This window comes from Protopterus annectens, chromosome 1.part0 (assembly GCF_019279795.1).
Source record: "Protopterus annectens isolate FY-2018-M chromosome 1.part0, PAN1.0, whole genome shotgun sequence".
Taxonomy (NCBI): Eukaryota; Metazoa; Chordata; order Ceratodontiformes; family Protopteridae; genus Protopterus; species Protopterus annectens.
In genome coordinates this window covers 668351351-668372330 of record NC_056725.1, presented here as the reverse complement: position 1 = coordinate 668372330, position 20980 = coordinate 668351351, and positions in this window count along the sequence as shown.

Sequence of the window (20980 nt, the reverse complement as noted above, 5' to 3'; positions counted from 1 at the left end):
CTGACATGCTGGAGCCCAGAGCCATGGCCAGATGAGGTGGAGGAGGTGGGTTCACTGGGACCAGGCTTCCCAAACATGCTATGGTGTTGCAGTTTTAAAACATATGTGAGTTAGTAATAGTCAACACATTTCAGGATTAGTTATAACTGCATGCATAGATATTCCCATTAACCCAAAACACCAGATTTGGAACAGTTGCATAGCAAGCAGAACACATGCATATATGGAACCACAGTGGCCATTACAATGGCATGCAGGTTACATTGATAGCAACAGGCCACCAATGATTGTATTTCAACATGGAACTTTAATAGAAACACATTTAAATTTTTATTGAACAATAGGACATATGTCCCAACAGTAGGCTTGGTGTAAACATACCCATTGATTTGTGTATTTAGATTATTGTTGCAGATATGGTGGGGGGAGAGAGAGATGTCAATTAACAACTTATATATCCCTGTAGATCTCACAACTTTAATGCTCATTGCTCTAATCAGTAAGGTACAGGTATTATTACACTACCCTATGGCCTTGGTTTGGCCATTGATGTTTGTAAACAAGTGTATACTTCAACTGTCTTATAGCTAAATTTTACATCTATAACCTGGTGTACCTGTGGAGGGAATGTTTGTTAACAATACCTGACTGTTTCTACACATATTCCCAGATTCTGAGTTAATATTATGCACATGTCTCTCAATCTCTTATTGCACACACTCTGGTCAAAGCTTGACAACATGGGGGTGGAAATGGGACATATTTTACATATTTCTCTCATAAACATAGAGGGATAATAGAGTGATAAGATTTGTTTTCGTACACATTTTCTAAAGGTTTTGAGGTCTGAAAATCAAATCTATGTCATTATCTGCTGACGACAAATCTGAGATCATCTCACTGGTTTGCCATGGGGACAGGGGAACAGGCAGAAAATATGAGCCAATTATCTGGAGAATCTGAAAGGATGTGTACAGTTGAGAGGTATGATTATGCATACAGCTTACTCCATCTCCCAGGATTCAAACCATGGCTGTGTCTGCTAAAAATACAACAATCTAAGTCACAGTACAGTGTACTATTTGGATATTGCTGTCTGTCGCTTCAGTGTTTTCTGTCTAAGTCTCTTGTGGTTGTACAATCTGACCTTGTAATTACAACAGTCTTATAGAGACATTCCTAGACATTTTTATTATGTAGCACAGTGTGGGTAACAATGGTTAATACAACATTACTATTCAGAGAATGCAACACTAAAAATGCCATACAATACCAGACTAAACTCTACCAGTCCAGGATTTCAATCTTTATTGGCAGGTACAGTTTTCTTATCTGACAGACCTGTGGAGGGAATGTTTGTTAACACTACTTGAATGTTTCCACACATGTTACCATATTCCGAGTTAATATTATGCACCTACCTCTCAATCTGTTAATGCACACACTCTGGTCATAGCTTAACAACATGGGGGTAGAAATGGGACATATTTTGAATATTGCTCTCATAAACCTTTGGTGAGTTGCTAGAGTGACAGGTTTGTTTTCATACACATTTACATTTTCTGAATGTTCTGAGGTCTGAAATCAGATGTATGTCATTACTTGCTGCCTAAAATTCTGAGATCATCCCACTGATTTGCCAGAGGGACAGGGTAACAGGCAACAATATGAGCCAATTATCTGGACATTCTGAACAAATCTGTACAGTTGAGAGTTATGATTATGCATACATCTTACTACCACTCCCATGATTTGAACCATGGCTGTGTCTGCTAAAATGCAACAATTTAAGTCACAGTAGAGTGTACTACTTGGATATTACTATCTATCTCTTTACTGTTTTCTGTCTAATTCTCCCTCGGTTGTACAATCTGACCTTGTGATTACAACAGTCTTATACAAACATTCCTAGACATTTTTATTATGTAGCACAGTGTGGGTAACAGTGGGTAATACAACATTACTATTCAGAGAATGAAACACTAAAAATGACATACGATACCAGAGTAAACACAACCAGTCCAGGATTTAGAGCTTTATTGCCAGACAGTTACAGTTTTATTTAAATACGACCTATATGGGACTATTACTGTCATATTGTCTGGTTTTTCAGTACAACCCATATACAAAACAGTTTTTATACTGGCAGTTGACTTTCTAATACTTTTATATTTATTTGGTATAACTACTACAAACAGGATTGGTACTCACCAGCCTTGCGACACAGCCTTTGCAGCCTACTCACATGGGCTTCCTGATTCACAGCCCACTCAGCTGCAGCTGTAAGAGAACTAGAGAAATATTTAGCCATACCTATCCATCATGTACACAGGTTGAACATTATTAAACAGTTACTGGTATGAGTACTTACACACTGCTGGGACATCAGCCCACTGCCTAGATTGTTGGATCCACTGATCCAAGAGCTCCCTCTTCCTCTGTTTCAAGTCGGCATAGTGGTACCTGACCTGCTCACCAGTCCAAGGGATACCAGTGGCACTGGTGATGTCATGGGTGAGATGGTCCCAGGCATCTGCTTTATATTAGGAGACCTGGTACTGGCCCTGCAGCAGTCTCTTGTCATGTTTTTTTACCAGGAGTCCAGAGCTGCACCTGGAAACGCAATGCCTCTCCAACTCCAGCCATTGTGCCTAAAGTGGGATGCTGCAACTAGTTATGAGCTGTATTCCCACCTGTGGGGTTTAAATATGGCCGATTTCCCTCCCTTTGCTGTGATTGGATGGTTTTGAATATGCTGAGCTAAGCTAAGCTATGGGCAAACCTGCTTAGTTAAGGTTGGCATTGCTTAAAGAGGCAGGTTCAGCACTGCTTACCACTGGGCAAATCCATTTAGCTGGGCTGCTATTTGCTTAGCAGTCATATTTACACAATGCTTACACCTGGTAAGCAGAGCTGTGCAATGCTTAGCATTGCTTATTTTTCATTTTATAGACTATCTGCTGTATGGCATTGATTCATCATTCATTACATATTAGAAATTTGTTTACTGTCCCTGACATCCCACAATGTGCTTTCATTACATTTATTCATGTGTGACTATACTGTATGGAGCACTTGTGTTTATAAGGGGATTTCACAGCTTTATTACACTGACACCTCACATCTGGACCTAATGTAGTACTCTGGTTGACAAATATATGTTACTTAGTAGGTAATACTAAAAATAATTGCTTATGCACTGCTGTCACATTTACAATATAAATGGATTACAATGGGGATTGAATCGGGAATGGCTGTTCGCAAAGTACACACTCTAACCACAACACTATTGCAATAGTGCTTACTTTGTTTGTATCTTGCTATTTAAATTATTGTGCTGTTTAAGCTGGAATAAGAATAGCTAAGCAATGAGCACACCCACGCAGCTACGCATAAACTTTATCGCATTTATATTAAAAAAAAGTTTTGTTGTGTTATTTTAGCTATACCATTCAGAATATCCCTGCTAATACTAAATCTGTTATTTTATCATCTTTCTGCTTCATTGTGGGCATACCTCTCAAACTCTTTGAGCAAAAACTGTGGACAAACCCTAAAATGATGGGGGGACAAATAGGAACAGAGTTTAAATATTGCTCTTACAAATTTTTAGACAGTTGATGATATATCTTGCATTAGCATGGATTTTCTGAAGGATGTGGAGCCTTTTAAACTCAAATGGTTGTCATTATTTAATTACTTCAGTCCTCAGCTATTTTACAGACAGGTACAGAATCTAGTAGGAACACACCAAAATATGGGACAAAACTGTGGACATTCTGCAAAAATCTGTACAGGTGAGAGATATCCTGATGTGTTGGGGATGTTATAAGCATTCCCGCTCATTCTAATTGCTAAAAGGCAATTCTGGAGTGCAGGGCCATGTGTATTGTCAGAGCTCTGCTCTCAGACACACCCCCTGCACTCATACATGGCTTCGTGTTAGTTTAAGAGCAAAGGCAGTGCACCTTCATGAATAATGCAAGGCGCGCTACTGTGCTGTGCAGGAGAAGTCCCTGCCATAAGGCTGCTTGCTGAATCCCAAGGATTGTGTCTCCACTCCCATTTTTTTCTTGTCTATTTTGCATTGTATATGATTTATCTTTTAATTTTCTCATTACTGTCTAATATTCTTTAGCTTATTTAAGTCTGGAGCTATCCCCCCCCCCTCTTTCCTTGCAAAAAATACTTTTGCTTATACAACAAATGCTTGATTTTTGCCTGGTTTAATTGATACTTTTCTTTAGAACAGTATTCCCTATCATTCTTTTCCAATATAAAAAATAACTCTCTTCTTATTTTCTTTTCTTACATCTAACTCCCATCATATGTAACATTTCATATATTTTCCTTTAAAGGCTATCCACCATTTTGACCATCCAAGATACAATATTCTCATATCTATAAGATCTTTTTAAAATTCCCTCGCTAAAAATGTTACTTTCTCATCCTATTTTACTTTACATCATTTATTCCTTTTATTCTTTTCCTGTATTTATATATCATTTATATCCTTTATTTATATCCAAATAGCCAAATGATATGATAATCCTGTTTACAATGCTCCTTCCTTAATTTTTTTCAATTCCTTGATATATCAAAAAAAAAAATTCTGTTTCTGTTTTATGTTCTCCTCTTTTACAAGCGCATCCATTAAATTTCCATTAATATGTTACCATATATTATTATTTCTAATGCTTTATGCACATCACTTCCCTTTCTCTTTCTACTTCGCAGGTCACAATCTTTTGCAACTATAATGTTCATGTTTATTGCTACATAATCTAAAATATGCTGAAACATAATTTCTCTGTTTAACAGAAACATAAATTGCTACCAAACAACATGCCTGTTCTCTCCACCTTATATCCAAACTGTTCTCATTCTCATCTCTTCCAAACTCACAGCTAATATTTTACTGTTTTCTTTAATAATATTCCTATTCCTGAACATACACTATTCCTACATTTCAGACAATATCCCCTCCCCATAACTGCTCAGTTTATAATCTTTCCATTATGGTTAAACCTCTTACAACTTCTAGCACTATTATATCTGTACCAAGCTTCTTACACCATTCTAAGATTCCTGTGCTCCTTGTTAACATTTTTAAACTATTTACATTTGCTGCTGCTATTTTTGCACATAGCTGTTTAAAGATACATTTAGTACAAAATGTGTTTTATTCTAATGATCTTATTATCCCTCCCCCCTTTACTTTCTATAAACATTGTTTTCCTTTCTCTCAATCTTTTGCCTATTGAATTGTTTGATCTTTCACTGTAGTCCAATCAATATCATTCTCATCACTTTTATTTCGGAACCTTCCCTTTCTAACTGTGTTTCTTTTGCCTTCTTACTTTCTAATGCTTATTCTCTGTTTTTTTTCCTTTTATCACATTTTCCAAACTTTCACCCTCTTTTACAATTCCTTGTTGTGTGCTACACTCTTCCACTCCCCTTCTTTTCTTCCCTCTTTGCAATCAGTCCACAGATGACCTGTATTGTCACATCTATAATATTTAAATTCACATTTTCCTGCATCATATCTAATTTCACCACATATATAGCATTTTCTTTTATCACAGTCATTTATTAAATGAACTGACTTTACAAAGTAGAAACATGTCTTTGGTTGACCCCAACCATAGCTCTCAACTGTCCAGATTTTTGCCTCATATTTTTGGTCTATTCCTCATAACATGTGTGGTTTTCTGGCAAATCACTGGGATGATCTGAGGATTGAAGTCACTAAATGACATATATTTGGAGTTTCAGACTTCAAATCCTTCAGAAAAATGTATTTTAACACAAATCCAACAGCTTTCTAATTTTATAAGAGCAATATTTAAATGATGTCCCTGTTTTGGGTCACTGTCCCCGCATTTCGTAAGACTTTGTCCAGATTTCATTCACTAAGAGGTTGAGAGGTATGACCCCAGTACCTTACAATACCTTTTTCCATTTCAATATCTACCACACTTGAAATATGCACAATGTCATCATTTTTCATTTTCAGCACCATTGCATTCCCAACCTTCAGTCCATAAACCTCTACTGTCATAAATTTTATTTATGTCCATACATTCTTGCAATATTTTAATCAAATGTTTCTTTAAAGTCTCTCTTTCAACATCAATTCTAAACTGAATAGGAACTTTTTTCCTTATTATCTCTGTTAAATGCTTTTAAAACAAGAGTTCCAAGGGTAACAGTATTTTTCTTTTCCTATTCTCCTAAAAAATGTCTCCAGTTCTGTCCCAGTTTCAAAAATAATGTCACAAAACTTTTCTTTATTTATATGAATAAATGCCCTTATCTCCTCTGGTTTTACACATAGAGAAGAAATGACATTGTCCCATATTTTATACTTATCCATTTCATCCTCTGTCTTGCTAAAAATTCTTAGAGTAAAATATTTTTTTACCTCCAGTTGTCTTCTGTCATAAGTTATTGCCTGCTTCTTATGTCTTACCACGTCTGCATACATTTTATTCTTGTTAGAAGTTTCTCCCTCTTTTCTGCTCCCTGCTGCCGGATCCTGTAGTCTGTCCTTTACTTCACGTGAGGATAAATCCTTGATACTGTCTGGTTCACTTTCTGAAAGCAAACCTTTTAATACATCATCCTGCAACCCTCGTGACTGGACGATTGCAACAATGAACTCCTCTCTTGTCTTGGTTTCCTCACTAAGTAAATGCTGTTGAAATATCATCCCCAAATCTATGGAAGGCTCACCTTCCTTCCTTCCACCACCCAACACATCCTCCAACTCCTCAAAAATGGCACCTCCTTCAATATTATCACCAGCACCATCCACAATCAATTTGCTTATCATCACAATGCCTCCAATTGCACATTCTCCACATAAACAGCTTCCTCACCACTGTATTCTCTTACAGGTTCTTCCATGTTGCCATCCTGCTTCTCCAAGTCGCCACTGCACCCAGAGTGGAAGCAGAAGATGCACAGAACTAACACATCCTACCAGCAACAGTAGGGAAGGTTCCTCAATGTCCTGGCCAAATTTTCCCAAATAGTATAAATGCTGACTTGGGTCTCCCATGAAAAGTGGCTACCAGCTTAGTGGGACTAACCCACTCAACAAAGGATAAAATAATATTGACATGTGTGATATTTTCTAACCTGTGCTGTGCTTATTAGAGATGGATTTAAACCCAAGTTACTTATTTAGCTAAATAGACATTGATACAATTGATACACTACTCACTATTTCACTAATAACTATTTCAAGAAACTATAGATCTTTATTTTATTTAAACTCTTTAAATTCTTGAATTCTCTGTAAATCAAATTAAATATTACTTCACACTGGACAACATGGAAGTTCAGTCTTCTTTTTCCCCTCTGTTGCCATCTTAATAGCATCAGGTATCTTAAACCAGTGCAGTGACTGCCTTATGCTCACAGATAATGAAATCTTGTTAAGCACAAATACCTCTGTTTTTAGAGGTGCAAATATTATCAGATTGTGAAGATATATGTGAAGACTGCCTGCCTAGCTAGAAAGCATTTTGTAGATAATTCTGTCATTTGTAAATATTAATACAAGCTACATGCTTGTTCTCTTAAATGTGAAAAGATATCATCATCACTGCTTTGCTCTATATGTAAATTTATTTTTTAAAACTGTGATTGCTCTTAGATATAGCTAAGAAATAGGAAGATTAGACTAGTTATTTTTCTGTATTGATGTCAGTACTATTCTACTGTATTATTTTAAGCCTTTTCCTGTGATCTCTGAACTCTTGACTGGCACTGTGTAGTAAGAAGTATTGTCTTGTGTTTTTATTATTTATTATTAAATACTTTAAACCTTTCAACTGTGGCTGTTTTATGTAGAGACAATTTAAGCTCTAAAGTACATTGCACGTATTTAGTAATACTGTCCAAGCCACCCCAAATAAGCCTTGCTGTTTATTACACTTAGCATTTGGATAATAATATTGCACAGTAATAATTGGACACCCTTTGATATGGGTCTTATTAGTAGCTGATATTAGTGGTTGGTGGCAAATGGTACTACCATATAGTCTGGGCAGAAGGGGCATAGCTGGAGAACCTGTGCCATACTTCCCCAGGAGTGTCTGTGTGTTTGTATTTAACTCATATCTCAAAGTGTGTGTGTGTGTGTGTGTGTGTGTGTGTGTGTGTGTGTGTGTGTGTGTGTGTGTGTGTGTGTGTGTGTGTGAGAGAGCTACTTGAGCAGGGACACAAAGCACTGGTTGGACAGAGAGGGTGCTGCAAGATTTTGGCTTGACCACTAGGCTGAGATCTGCACCCTATAGCTGTGCCAGTGGGGAGTCTTATTGGTGATCTGGCGAGAAAAGGAGAAACAAGCCCCAGACTGACTGTGATCTCTGTGTCCTCTTAAGGGAAATTGTACTTTACTGTGTGTGCATTTGTTATACTTCCCAATGTGGATGCCCCTCACTGATGTTAGTGGTAAGGATTGAGGCTCCTTGATTGCTGAGCCAGTGCATGGGTGTCACACAGATATTGAGCTTCACTTTTACAAAAAACATTTACTGTGAACATTAAAACATTAGACACTGTGCACTCAACCATGACACATCATCTAATGTCATACGTGATGCTGTAAAGAAATCCTTACCTAAGCTTCTTAGACCCATAAGCAGTGAGTCTCAAAAAAGGCAAAATCAAACATTGCATCACATAACATCTCATCTTCAACAAAGTGTTACAATGAGATAAAGATCCTTAATTCCAGTTCATCATATCACTTTACAAACAATAATGTTTTAGTAACTGGCAACTCTGTACTGAGACACACAGATTCCCTACTCACTAGACTGGACAAAGACAGGGTGGCATGGTGACAGTGAGGTATCTTTCAGGTGCCAGGATCTCAGATACCTCAGGGTCTGCTATTACCCTTACACCAGACAAATACAAGTAAAATATGATAGTTATGCATGTGAGGTGAATGACAAGGGTCAAAAAACCTTGATGGAGATGCATAGAGACATGTCTGAGCTCTCTATGTATGTCATAGATTCAGTCAAAACCCTCATACTGAGTGGAATAAGCCTTCTCCAGGAATGATACCTAGGTACAAAGAAAAGATTATTAACTTCAACAATTGGTTAAGTAATTGGTGTTATTCTATAGGGATTTAGTAAGTGTTAGCATGAAATGTATAAACTTGACAGTCCTACCTGCTTTGCAAAGGATCAAGAGAAAAAAAATCCCTTTTCGCTAAAGGTGCTCTGCTAAAGACATAAAGTAAATGAGTAAAAATCTCAGTGCACCAACAAGGCATGCCACAAATGAAATAAAAATAAAACGCTATTCTTTAATGAAATAAAACATAGACTCCCATAAAACAATGGCCATACAAAGAACGAAAAGCGCTTTCAGCTATTAGCCTTCTTCAAAATATTATCATTTCCAGTTATCCGTGACATGCAATAGCCAACATTTGGTTTATATTTCCACCTGCCAACAGTGTTTTGCCTTTTATGTAAGCAAAACAGATCAACGGTTCAAAGACCATATTCTTAGACATTTACATGATATAGTACATTTAAACACACAAAACAGTTTAGCGAGTCACATTAAAAAATTTCCCACACATACATTTCTCTTTCAAGTTATATTACTTACTCCACAGAGTCATAAAGGGGGTGACATAAAAAATCTAACAGAAACAAAAGTAGTAAAATTAATTATGAACTTAAAAGCCCACAAATCACCAGGTTTAAATGCAATGGTTCCATTAAAACCTGTGTTAAAAATAGGCGCCTGGTTGTTAAATAGATAAATGGGGCTTGTCCCTACATTACATGATGATTGGCTTCAATAGGAGGTGTGTAAGGAACTTGTATGTTGATTGGAGGAGTCACACTTTAGTTCAACATTTTCAATACAAAGATTCATACAAACTGAAGAAAGCTAATAGCTGAAAGCACTTTTCGTTCTTTGTATGGCCTTCGTTTTATGGGAGTCTATGTTTTATTTCATTAAAGAATAGCGTTTTATTTTTATTTTTATTTTGTTTGTGGCGTGCCTTGTTGGTGAACTGAGATTTTTACTCATTTGATTTGCAAAGGATGGTCTTCATCTCACATTAAAGGTTTTCACATACTGGCTAAAGCCATTAGTTGCCCCCATAGTGCCATTTTTAGGCAAGGTTCAGTTAACTAATATTACAACATAGTGAAAGTATCAATATTAAAACCAAACCAAATTAAGGTGGCTCTGTTCAGTGTGAAAGTCTAAACAACAAGCTGCCTGACCTTGAGGCACTCCTGACCTTAACAAACATATGTGTGTAATCACTGAAACATGGCTTAAATATCCAGAAAACACTCACTTCATACCTGAGATTAGCACCTAGTGTGCCTTTAAACCCAGTGGCAACTGTGGTGGTGTATCCATATGTGTCAGTGACCTTAACTCCATGTTTCTGTATGAAGTGCAAATGTACTCCTTCTCACTGTTTGAGTGTGACTGTACTCTCTGTCTCTATATGGTGTGTGATTGCACTCCCTGTTTCTGTGAGGAGTGTGAAAGTACTTCCCTATCTTTGTGTGGAGATGAATTTACTCCTGATGTCTGTGTGGGTTTTATCTATGTACTCCCAGTCTCTGTGTGGAGCACAATTATACTCCATGTCCCTGTGTGGAGTGTGTGTTATCACCCTGTCTCTGAGTTGCATGTGAATGCACTCCCTGTATCTGTGAGGTGTGCAAATGTGCTCACATTCACTGTGTGGAGTGTGAATATTCTCCCTATCTCTCTGTAATTATTACTCCTTCAGTGTAGAGTATGAATGTACTCCTTCTCTCTGTGTGGAGTGAGAATGCGCTCCCTCTCTTTGTGTGAAGTACGAATGCACTCCCTGTTCAAGTATGGAAGATGAATGTGCTCCTTATGCCTGTGGGGGGTCTTATCTGTGTACTCCATGGAGTATGAATGTACTTCCTGTCCCTGTGGAGGGTATAAATGATCTCCCTTTCTCTATGTGGAGTGTGAATGTACTCCTTGTCTCTGAGTGGAGTACAAATGTATTCACTGTCACTGAGTCGAGTGTGAATATACTCAATGTTGCTGTGTGAGTATTATTCCTTCTTTGTGGAGTATGGACATACTCCCTGTCCCTGTGTAGAGTGTGAATGTATACTTTCACTAGTGAAGTATGAATGAACTTCCTGTCTCTCTATGAATTATGAATGTACTCCCTGTCTCTGTGTGGTGTGTGATTGCACTCCTTGTTTCTGTGAGGAGTGTAAAAGTGCTCCCTGTGTTTGTGTGGAGTATTAATGTACTCCCTGTCCATGTGTGGGGGATGAATGTACTCCTGATGTCTGTGTGGGGTTTACCTATGTACCCCCTGTCCCTGTGTGGAGTGTGAATGATCACCCTGTCTCTGTATTGAGTGTGAATGCATTCCCTGTATCTGAAGTGTACAAAGGTACTCATGTTCACTGTGTGGAATGCAAATATTCTCCCTGTCTCTGTGCGATTATTAATCCTTGCATGTAGAGTATGAATGCACTCCCTCTCTCTGTGTGTGGAGTGTGAATGTACTCCCTGTTCCTGTGTGGAGTGAGAACGTGCTCTGTCTCTTTGTGTGAATTATAAATGCACTCCCTGTTCAAGTGTGAAAGATGAATGTGCTCCCTATGTCTGCATGGGTTATAAATGATCTCCCTATCTCTGTGTGGATTGTGAATGTACTCCTTGTCTTTGAGTGGAGTATGAATGTACTCTCTATCCCTGTGTAGGGTGTGAATGTACTCCCTTTCACTCTGTGGAGTATGAATGCACTCTCTTTCTCTGTGTGAAGTATAAATGTACTCCCTTCTCTGTGTGAAATATGAATGTAGACTGTGTCTCTGTGTGAACTGTGAATCTACTTCCTTTCCCTGTGTGGAGTATGAATGTATTCCCTGTCCATGTGTGGAGAATGAATGAGCTCCCTGTCCCTGTATAGAGGATGAGTGTACTCCCTGTTTCTGTGTGGATTTTATCTATGTACTCCCTGTCTGTATGTGGAGTAGAAATGTACACCCTGTCCCTGTGTGGAGTACAAATGATCTCCCTGTCTCTGTATGGAGTGTAAATATACTCCCTATCTCTGTGTGGTGTGTGAGTGTAGTTCCTGTCTCTGTGTGGAGTAGAAATACTCCATGCCTCAATGTGATTGCTATTCCTTTTGTGTGGAGTGTGAATGCATGGCCTCTGTCTGTCTGGAATGTGAATGATCTCCCTGTCTCTGTGTAGAGAGTGAATGTACTTCCTGTCAGTGTGTGGACTGGGAATGTACGCCTTCTTTGTGTGAATATTATTTCTTCTGTGTGGAGTATGAATTTACTCTTGCTCTCATTGTGGAGTGTGAATTTAATCCTTGTCGCTATGTGGACTATGAATGTACTCCCAATGTCTTTGTGAAGTATGAATGTACTCCTTGTCCATGTGTGGAAGATGAATGTACTCCCTACGTCTGTGTGGGTTTTATCTATATTCTTCCTGTCTCAATGTGGAGTATGAATGTACTCCCTGTCTCTGTGTGATTATTATTCCTTCCATGTGTAGAATAAATGTACTCTATGTCTTTGTGTGGAGTGTGAATGCATCCCCTCACACTGTGTGGAGTTTGACTGCACTACCTCTCACTGGGCTGAGTGTAAATGTACTCTCTGTCTCTGTGTGGAGTATGAATTTACACTGCCTTTCTGTGTATCATGTGAATGTGCTCCATGTCTTTGTGTGGAGAATGAAGATATTCCCCTTTCCCTGTGTGTAGTATGAATGCATTCCATATCTCTGTCTAGGTTCTATCTGTGTATGAATGTACTCCCTGTCCCTGTGTGTAGAATTAATATACTCCCTCTCTCTGTCTGAAGTATGAATGTACTCCCTGTCTCTGTGTTGACTATGAATGTAATCACTGTCTCTGTGTGGAATGTGAATGTACTCCCTGTCTTTGTGTGGAGTATGAATGTAGTCCTTGGCATTGTGTGTAGTATGAATGTGCTCACTGTCTCACAGTGAAGTATAACTCCTTGCCTCTGTCCAGTATGAATGTACTCACTGTCCCTGTGTGGAGCATGAATGTACTCCCTATCTCTGTATGCTGTGTGAATGTACTCCCAGTCTTTATGTGCAGTTTGAATGTACTCCATGTCCCTGAGTAGAACGTGAATACACTTCCTGTCTCTGTGCGGAATATGAATGTTTTGCCTGTCTTTGTATGCAGTGTGAATGTACTCCCTGTCACTGTGTGGAATACAAATGTACTCCTTGTCACTGTGCGAAGTGTGAATGCACTCCCTGTCTCTGTATGATTATTATTCTTTCTGTGTGGAGTACAAATTTACTCCCTGTCTCTGTGTGGACTGAATGTACTACTGTCACTGAGTAGAGTAGAATATACTTCTTGTCACTGTGTGGAGTGTGAATGTAATCCCTGCCTCTGTGTGATCATTAAACCTTCTGTGTGGAGTACAAAATGTACTCTCTATCACAATGGGAGTAGGAGTGGAGTGGGATTGTCCTCCCTGTCTCTGTGTGGAGGGTGAATAAACTCCCTGTCTTTGTGTGGGATATGAAAGTGTTCTCTGTCACTATGTGGTGGATGAATGTACTCCCTATCTCTGAGTGGGTTTTATTTATGTACTTAGACTCTCTGTCTGGAAGATTAATGTACTCCCTCTCTCTGTGTGGAGTCTGAATGCACTCCTTGTGTCTGTGAGTAGTACAAATGTACTCCCCATCACTGTGTGGAGTGTGAATGTATGCCTTGTCTCTGTGTGGAGTATGAATGGACTTTCTGTCTTTGTATGAAGACTTAATGCACTCCCCTTCTCTGTGTGGAGTGTGAATGTACTCCATGTCAATGTGTGGTGGATGAATGTACTCCCTGTCCCTGTGTGGAATATGAATTGATCTCCCTGTCTCTTTGTATAGTGTGAATATACTTCCAGTCTCTATGTGGAGTCCAAATGCACTCCCTGTCTCTATGTGGTGTGTGACTATACTCCATGTCTTTGTGTGAATGTACTCCCCATCTCTGTGTGGAGAGTAAATGTACTCCTGTCAATGTGTGGAATGAGAATATACTCCTTCTTTATGAGATTATTCCTCCTTTTGTGTGGAGTATGAATTTACTCCTGGTCTCATTGTGGAGTGTAAATATGCTCCCTGTCATAGTGTGGAGTATAAATGCACTCCCAGTGTCTGTGTGGAGTATAAAAGTACTCTGTCTCTATGTGTGGAGTATGAATCTACTCCCTATGTCTGTGTAGGTTTTATCTATGAACTCCGTGTCTCTCTGCAGAGTACGAATTTACTCCCTGCCCCTGTGTGCAGCACAAATGATCTCCCTGTCTCTGTGTGGAATGTGAATGTACTTTATCTCCCTATGTCGAGTATGAATGCACTTCCTCTTTCTATATGGAGTGTAAATGTACTTTCTCTCTCTGTGTGGAGTACAAATATACTCAATTCCACTGCAAGGAATGTGAATACACTGCTTGCCTCTATGTGATTATTATTAATTTTGTATGGAGTGTGAATGCATTTCTTCTCAGTGTGGATTTGTGAATGTACTCCGTGTCCCTCTATGATGTATAAATGTACTGTCTCTCTGTAGAGTATGAATACACTCCCTTTCTCTGTGGTGTGAGAATGTACTCCTGCCTGTGTGTGGAGAGTGACTGTACTTACTCTCAATGTGTGCAGTGGGAATGTACTCCTTTTTGTGATTATTATTCCTTCCATGTGGAGCATGAATTTACTCCTGGTCTCATTGTGCAGAGTGAATATACTCCTGGTCACTGTGTGGAGTATGAATGTACTCCCAGTATCTTTGTGGAGTATGAATGTACTCCTTGTGCATGTGTGGAAGATGAATGTACTCCCTATGTCAGTGAGCATTTATCTATGAACTTCCTGTCTCACTGTAGAGTATGATCTCCCAGTCTCAGTGTAGAGTGTGAATGTACTTCCTATCACTGTGTGGAATGTGAATGCACTCCCTCTCTCTGTGTTATTATTATTCCTTCTGTGAGTTGCATGAATATACTCCATGTCTCCATGTTGAGTGTGAATGTACTACCTGTTACTGTGTGGAGTATGAATATACTCCCTGTCTTCATATGGAGGGTGAATTCACTCCATATCTCTTTCTGGAATATGAATGTACTTCCTGTCTTTCAGTGTAGTGTGAATGTACTACCTGCCACTGTGTGGAGTATGAATTTACACCCTGTCTCTGTGTGGAGGGTGAATTCACTCCATATCTCTTTGTGGAGTATGAATGTACTCCCTGTCTCTCAGTAGAGTAGAATGTAATTCTTGTCACTGTGTGGAGTATGAATGTAATTCCAAGATTCAGAGATTCAAAATATTCAAAGTAAACATTATTGTCATTTAGAACTACACATATGTAGACCTAAATGGAATTATGAGTATTAGCTCACCATGAGTGTACAGAAGAAGCATAGAATGCAACAAATACAAGAATAAGACATATAAAGTAAAGGAATTATAATTTAATGACTATGCCCCAAGAACATTAAAAAAAGCTTAATCCCCCTCCCATGTAGTCATATAAATACTGTACAGTAGCAGCATGACAGCTAAGTTTGGTTATTGCACATGAACTAAAATTGTCACTTTTTATGTATATTACATAAAGCAAATAACAGGCAATTGCACTTGAATGTAAATATATAACTAAGTAAATACATAAATATTGCACATTCTAAACAAGAGTTAAGTTAGGTTGTGGTGGAGTCACTAGGGCTGGTGTCCACATTAATAAGTCTCATCACCATTGTGTAGAAGCTGTTAATGAATCTGCTAGATAACAGTTGAGCAAACCAGCTATGTGCAGGGTACGAGGAGTCATTAAGTATTTTGTGGGCTCTTTTGAGGTTCCTTGTTGTGAATAGCTGTTGGATTAATTCTAGACTGGTGCCCATGATTTTCACAGTGACTCTCCCCACTATTTGTAGCTTTTTCTTTTCAGCTACTGTACAGTTCCCAAATCAAACAGTAAAGTTACAGGTGAGAATGCTCACAATAGCTTCTCTGTAGAAGGTGAAGAGAACAGTAAGTGGGAGCTTTTCTCTTTTGAGCCTTCTCAGAAAGTGGAGATGTTGATGGGCCTTTTTGACAAATTGACCAGTATTAACAGTCCAAGAGAGATCCTCTGAAATATACATTCCTAGAAATTGTGTAGTTTTAACCCTTTCCACCTCTTCACCATTGATCTTGACTGATGAGTGGGCAATTGACCTTTTCCTGAAGTCAGTGATGATTTCCTTTATTTTATTGATGTTCAGGTCTAGGTTATTTCTCACACAGCAGTCAATCAGACAGTTGACCTCGTCTCTGTATGCTCTTTCATCCTCTCCTTTGATGAGGCCCATGACCATGATGTCATCTGCAGACTTGATGGTATGATTGGAGCTGTGTTTTGCAGAACAGTCATGGGTAAGGATGGTGAACAGCAGCAGGCTGAGTACACATCCCTGAGGAACACTAGTTTTGAGAATTATGCACTACAAGGTAACTATAACAGTTCACAGATAGCAACATTTGATGCATCTCTGATGGTTGTTAATGCTAGGAGCATTAACAATAAAGTTTTTTTATTAGAAAATTTGCTACGTTCCCACAAGATTGATGTTGTTTTAGTTTGTGAAACATGGTTAAAGAACAATGACTGGAAACCAGTTCTGTCAGGGTATAAATGTTTTTACTGTAACAGACATTCTAACAAAAAATCAGGTGGAGGTGTTATGATAAGGATTAAAGATAGCTATGAGACTTGTGATTATTACATGTTCAGTGATAACACCAATACTATAGACTGTGTAACTGTGACAATAAAGACAACCCTGGAACATATAACAATTGTTGGAGTGTACGGACCACCAAAGTCAAGTGCAGATGACCTAGAGGAATTCATACATTTCTTACATGAAAGACAGGAAGGAAGAATAATATTAGCTGGGGACTTAAATTTACCAGAAACAGACTGGAATAATATTGATTTAATAACGTTAGTAAAGAAATTATTCACAGAGTATATTCAGGAACAACGAATGCTTCAGATTGTAAAACAACCTACCATGGGGCAGAATATACTCGATAATGTTTGTGTCCCCAAAGAAATTACTGTAACTTCAAGTCAAGTTTTACCACCATTGATGTGCAGTGATCATGGGATCATAAAGGTTAATTTGTTGCTAGATAATTCTGCCAAACTGAAATCTAAGCCAATGCACAGAAGGTTAATTACAGATTATAGGGAAGCAAAACAGTTACTATATAAAACTAACTGGAGTGAGGTGTTCAGTGAAAAAACTGCAGATGGAATGTGGAAAGTTTTGACAGAGAAATTGTTTGAGTGCAAAAAGTAAAAATAAAATTTAACATCAGGATCTAGGCACGCAACATCAGGGGGGTATATTTCCATAAGAACAAGATACCTGATTAAGGTGAGAGACAGTGGCGGCTGGTGACTTCAAATCACAGGGGGGCTGCAGGAGACGCTGAATGGGCGGGGGTCAAAGGGAAGGGGTGTGGCCAACCATAAAGGGGAGGGGCTATGCACAAAACCACAAAAAAACTAACTTTAATTAAATACGCTGCCCTGGGTGGCAAACCATCATTATGAAAGTCCAATCAAGACAAAAATAAGTGTAGAAGAATAAAAATATTTCAATGCATTGGCTGCATGATAGCTTACTTAATATCTAGATGGAAACAAAAGGTTGTGAGGCATGAAAAAATAAATTACTTTTTAAATACATTACTGGAATGCCAGTCAAAATCAAGTATAAGAAAAACCAGAAGCACTCAACTCAAACCACTTCTCCTTGCACTGCAGTTCTAATTATAATATATTCAGCTTTATTAAAGTACCAAGCAACATGCTGAAAGTAGAAATCTATGTGATGCCCCCACTTGTAAAAATGTTTCTTATCCAAAAAAGACCTGCTGCCTGACAACTTGTTTCATGGGGAAAACGTGATAAAAGTAAAAAATGAAAAGCAAACAAGAAACAAGCTCAAGATACATTGCTTAAAGGATTACTGTACAGGTTATGGACCACACATGATTGGCATTCTGTTTAGTTTACGGGTAAAGCCTGTAGAGATGACTGGAGGTCTCCAACAAGTATAATGAGCTTTTTAAAATAATGGAATCCTGTCCTTTAATACCCAAGGCTTATACATTATCTAGTCAAGTATTCTCTGCATGGCAACAACAGAAAGGCTTTCAATGTTGGCAATTCTTTAACAGTATGCTTATTAAAGCTTACTTGCATCTTACGATGTCAGACAAGCTTACCTTATGGTCATTAAAGCATTGCTACTTAAACACAGAGCAACAGGCACTTTGAGTAATAAGCATAAATCAACAGTACAAAAATATGACAAAAACCAGACCATTCTGCAAAATCAAGGACAGATGAAAAGCCACTGTAGTACTTATGCAGTGTGTCCTACCCATCCAAGGTAGATACAACTACTCCTTGCCTTGCTTGGACACATCCAGAGTCACTACATGGGGGAGTGGGGTGCAACAAGCATGTCACAATTTGAAATCTCTCTGGCTGACTGTGATGGCCCTGACACATTTGTCATACCTCTCAACTTCAAGAGCAAGAAATCTGGACAAAGCCATACACAGAAGTGGGACAAAGGCACAACAATAAGGACAATTTTTAAATATTTCTCTAATAAACTTAGAAAGATAATAGAATAGGTCTTGCATTAGTATGAATTTTCTGAAGGGTATACAATCTGAAACTCAAATGTCTGTCATTTTCTAACTTCAGTCTTTAGTGATTTGTCACTAATTTGCCAAAAAACACAATTTTATGAAAAATGGACCAACAATGTGATGCAAAAATATAAAATAGACACACAATACAGCTTCTACCTGTCAAAGAAGGGACACTTTAATATTAGTACTGCTACCTTGAGCAGCTGACAAAATAAAAGAATCTACATGCATTTCAAGTAATCTATAACTTTGATTATTACAGTTATTTCTTAATTGTAAACCCTCCATGTTTTCTTCCAAAATTGCTATTTTGTGGAAGGATTATTAGGGGGAAGAGCAACATTTTGAGCCAAAAATTGGGGACAGTTGAGAGGTTGGCTATGCCTAATTCTATAAAGCAATTTATTTGCATGTACCTCTCAACCTGTTAATGCAGTAAATCTGAACAAGGCCAAATATATTGGGGCACATATAAACAGTACTAAAAATTGCTCTTGTATAAATTGAGACAGTTGATAGAACGGCTCTTACTTTAACATGCATTTTTATGAAGGTTATGAAGTCTGAAACGTATTATTTAGTGACTTCTGGCAAATCATTTAGGAATTAAAACTACAAATTTTATGAACAACAAACCAAAAATAAGAAGCAAAAATCTATTCATTCTTTGAAAATCTGGACAGTTGGGAGGTATAGTTCAGCTGGGCCTGTCTGAGTTTGCTGCCCTTCCCCTGACAAAATAATGGTTGAACTGGAGCCTCTGCAGCCATTCCAATTAACCATTGCTTGGCTATTTCACTCCATTTACCATAAACACTAATGTGCATACTGCTTTACTTCAATGATTGGACTTCATTTAAAAGTTTTATTTTGTATTTTACAGCACAAACATTAAGTCATCTGTTAAACAAAGCAATGCAGTCTCACAATGAAAACTTAGCATTAAAACTTCTCTGCCCTTGAAACTCACATTCATTGAAACAGCATTGAAACCCACATTCAAAGAAAATACATTTTGCCAGTGGCAGATAAAGATTAATTTTGGGCTGTTTTCGAATCATAGGCCCCTTGCATATGAAACATACATGTGCTCTTTGATACACCTTCCTCATTGTACTAAAAATTATATTCCTTGTACAATACAGTACAGTTGTTAGAGGGTGTTTTAAATTTGTTTTGAACATTTTTCCAGTAAGCAATGAAACAAAACATATGCACCCATAATGGCAAAACTGCCCAGTTGAGAACATTTATCATAAAAAAGTCTACTCAGACTTCCACCGCCAACCATTATTAGTAAATATACACAATTCTACAGTCCACCATTATTAGTAAATATGCACAATTCCACAGTCCACCATTATCAGTAAATATGCACAATTCTACAGTCCACCATTATCAGTAAATATGCACAATTCTGCAGTGCACCTTTATCAGTAAATATGCACAATTCTACAGTGCACCTTTATCAGTAAATATGCACAATTCTACAGTTCATATTCAGTGAATTCAGTTCTTGCCATAGCTGTCAACCTTAGCACAAAAACCTGGACGAAGCCAATAATGGGGGAATACAGTCCCAAAAATAGGGACAAATTTAAAATATTCATCTTATAAACTTAGAAAATTGCTAGAAAAAAAGGTTGTGCTACTATGTATTCTGAAGAACATGAAGTTTGAAATTCAAATGCCGGTCAATTTTACTGCGGACAGAACAAAAACAATTTTCAGCAGAGACGCAGGGATTAATACTGCAGACACGTCTTTGTAAAATGACAGGGCATCAGAGCAAATCCACACAAACACAGAGAGGAGATGCAGACTCCACACAGAAGCCACCCCAACCAAGAATCAAACCAGAAAACCTATAGCTGTGAGACAACAATACTACCACTGCACCATCAAATCTGCAAGAAATTAAGCATTCAGAAACCTGAAGTCTGAAATTCAAATGCCGGTCAATTTTACTGCGGACAGAACAAAAACAATTTTCAGCAGAGACGCAGGAATTAATACTGCAGACACGTCTTTGTAAAATGGCAGGGCACCAGAGGAAATCCACACAAACACAGGGAGGAGATGCAGACTCCACACAGAAACCACCCCAACCAAGAATCAAACCAGAAAACCTACAGCTGTGAGGCAACAATACTACCACTGCACCATCAAATTTGCAAGGAATTAAACA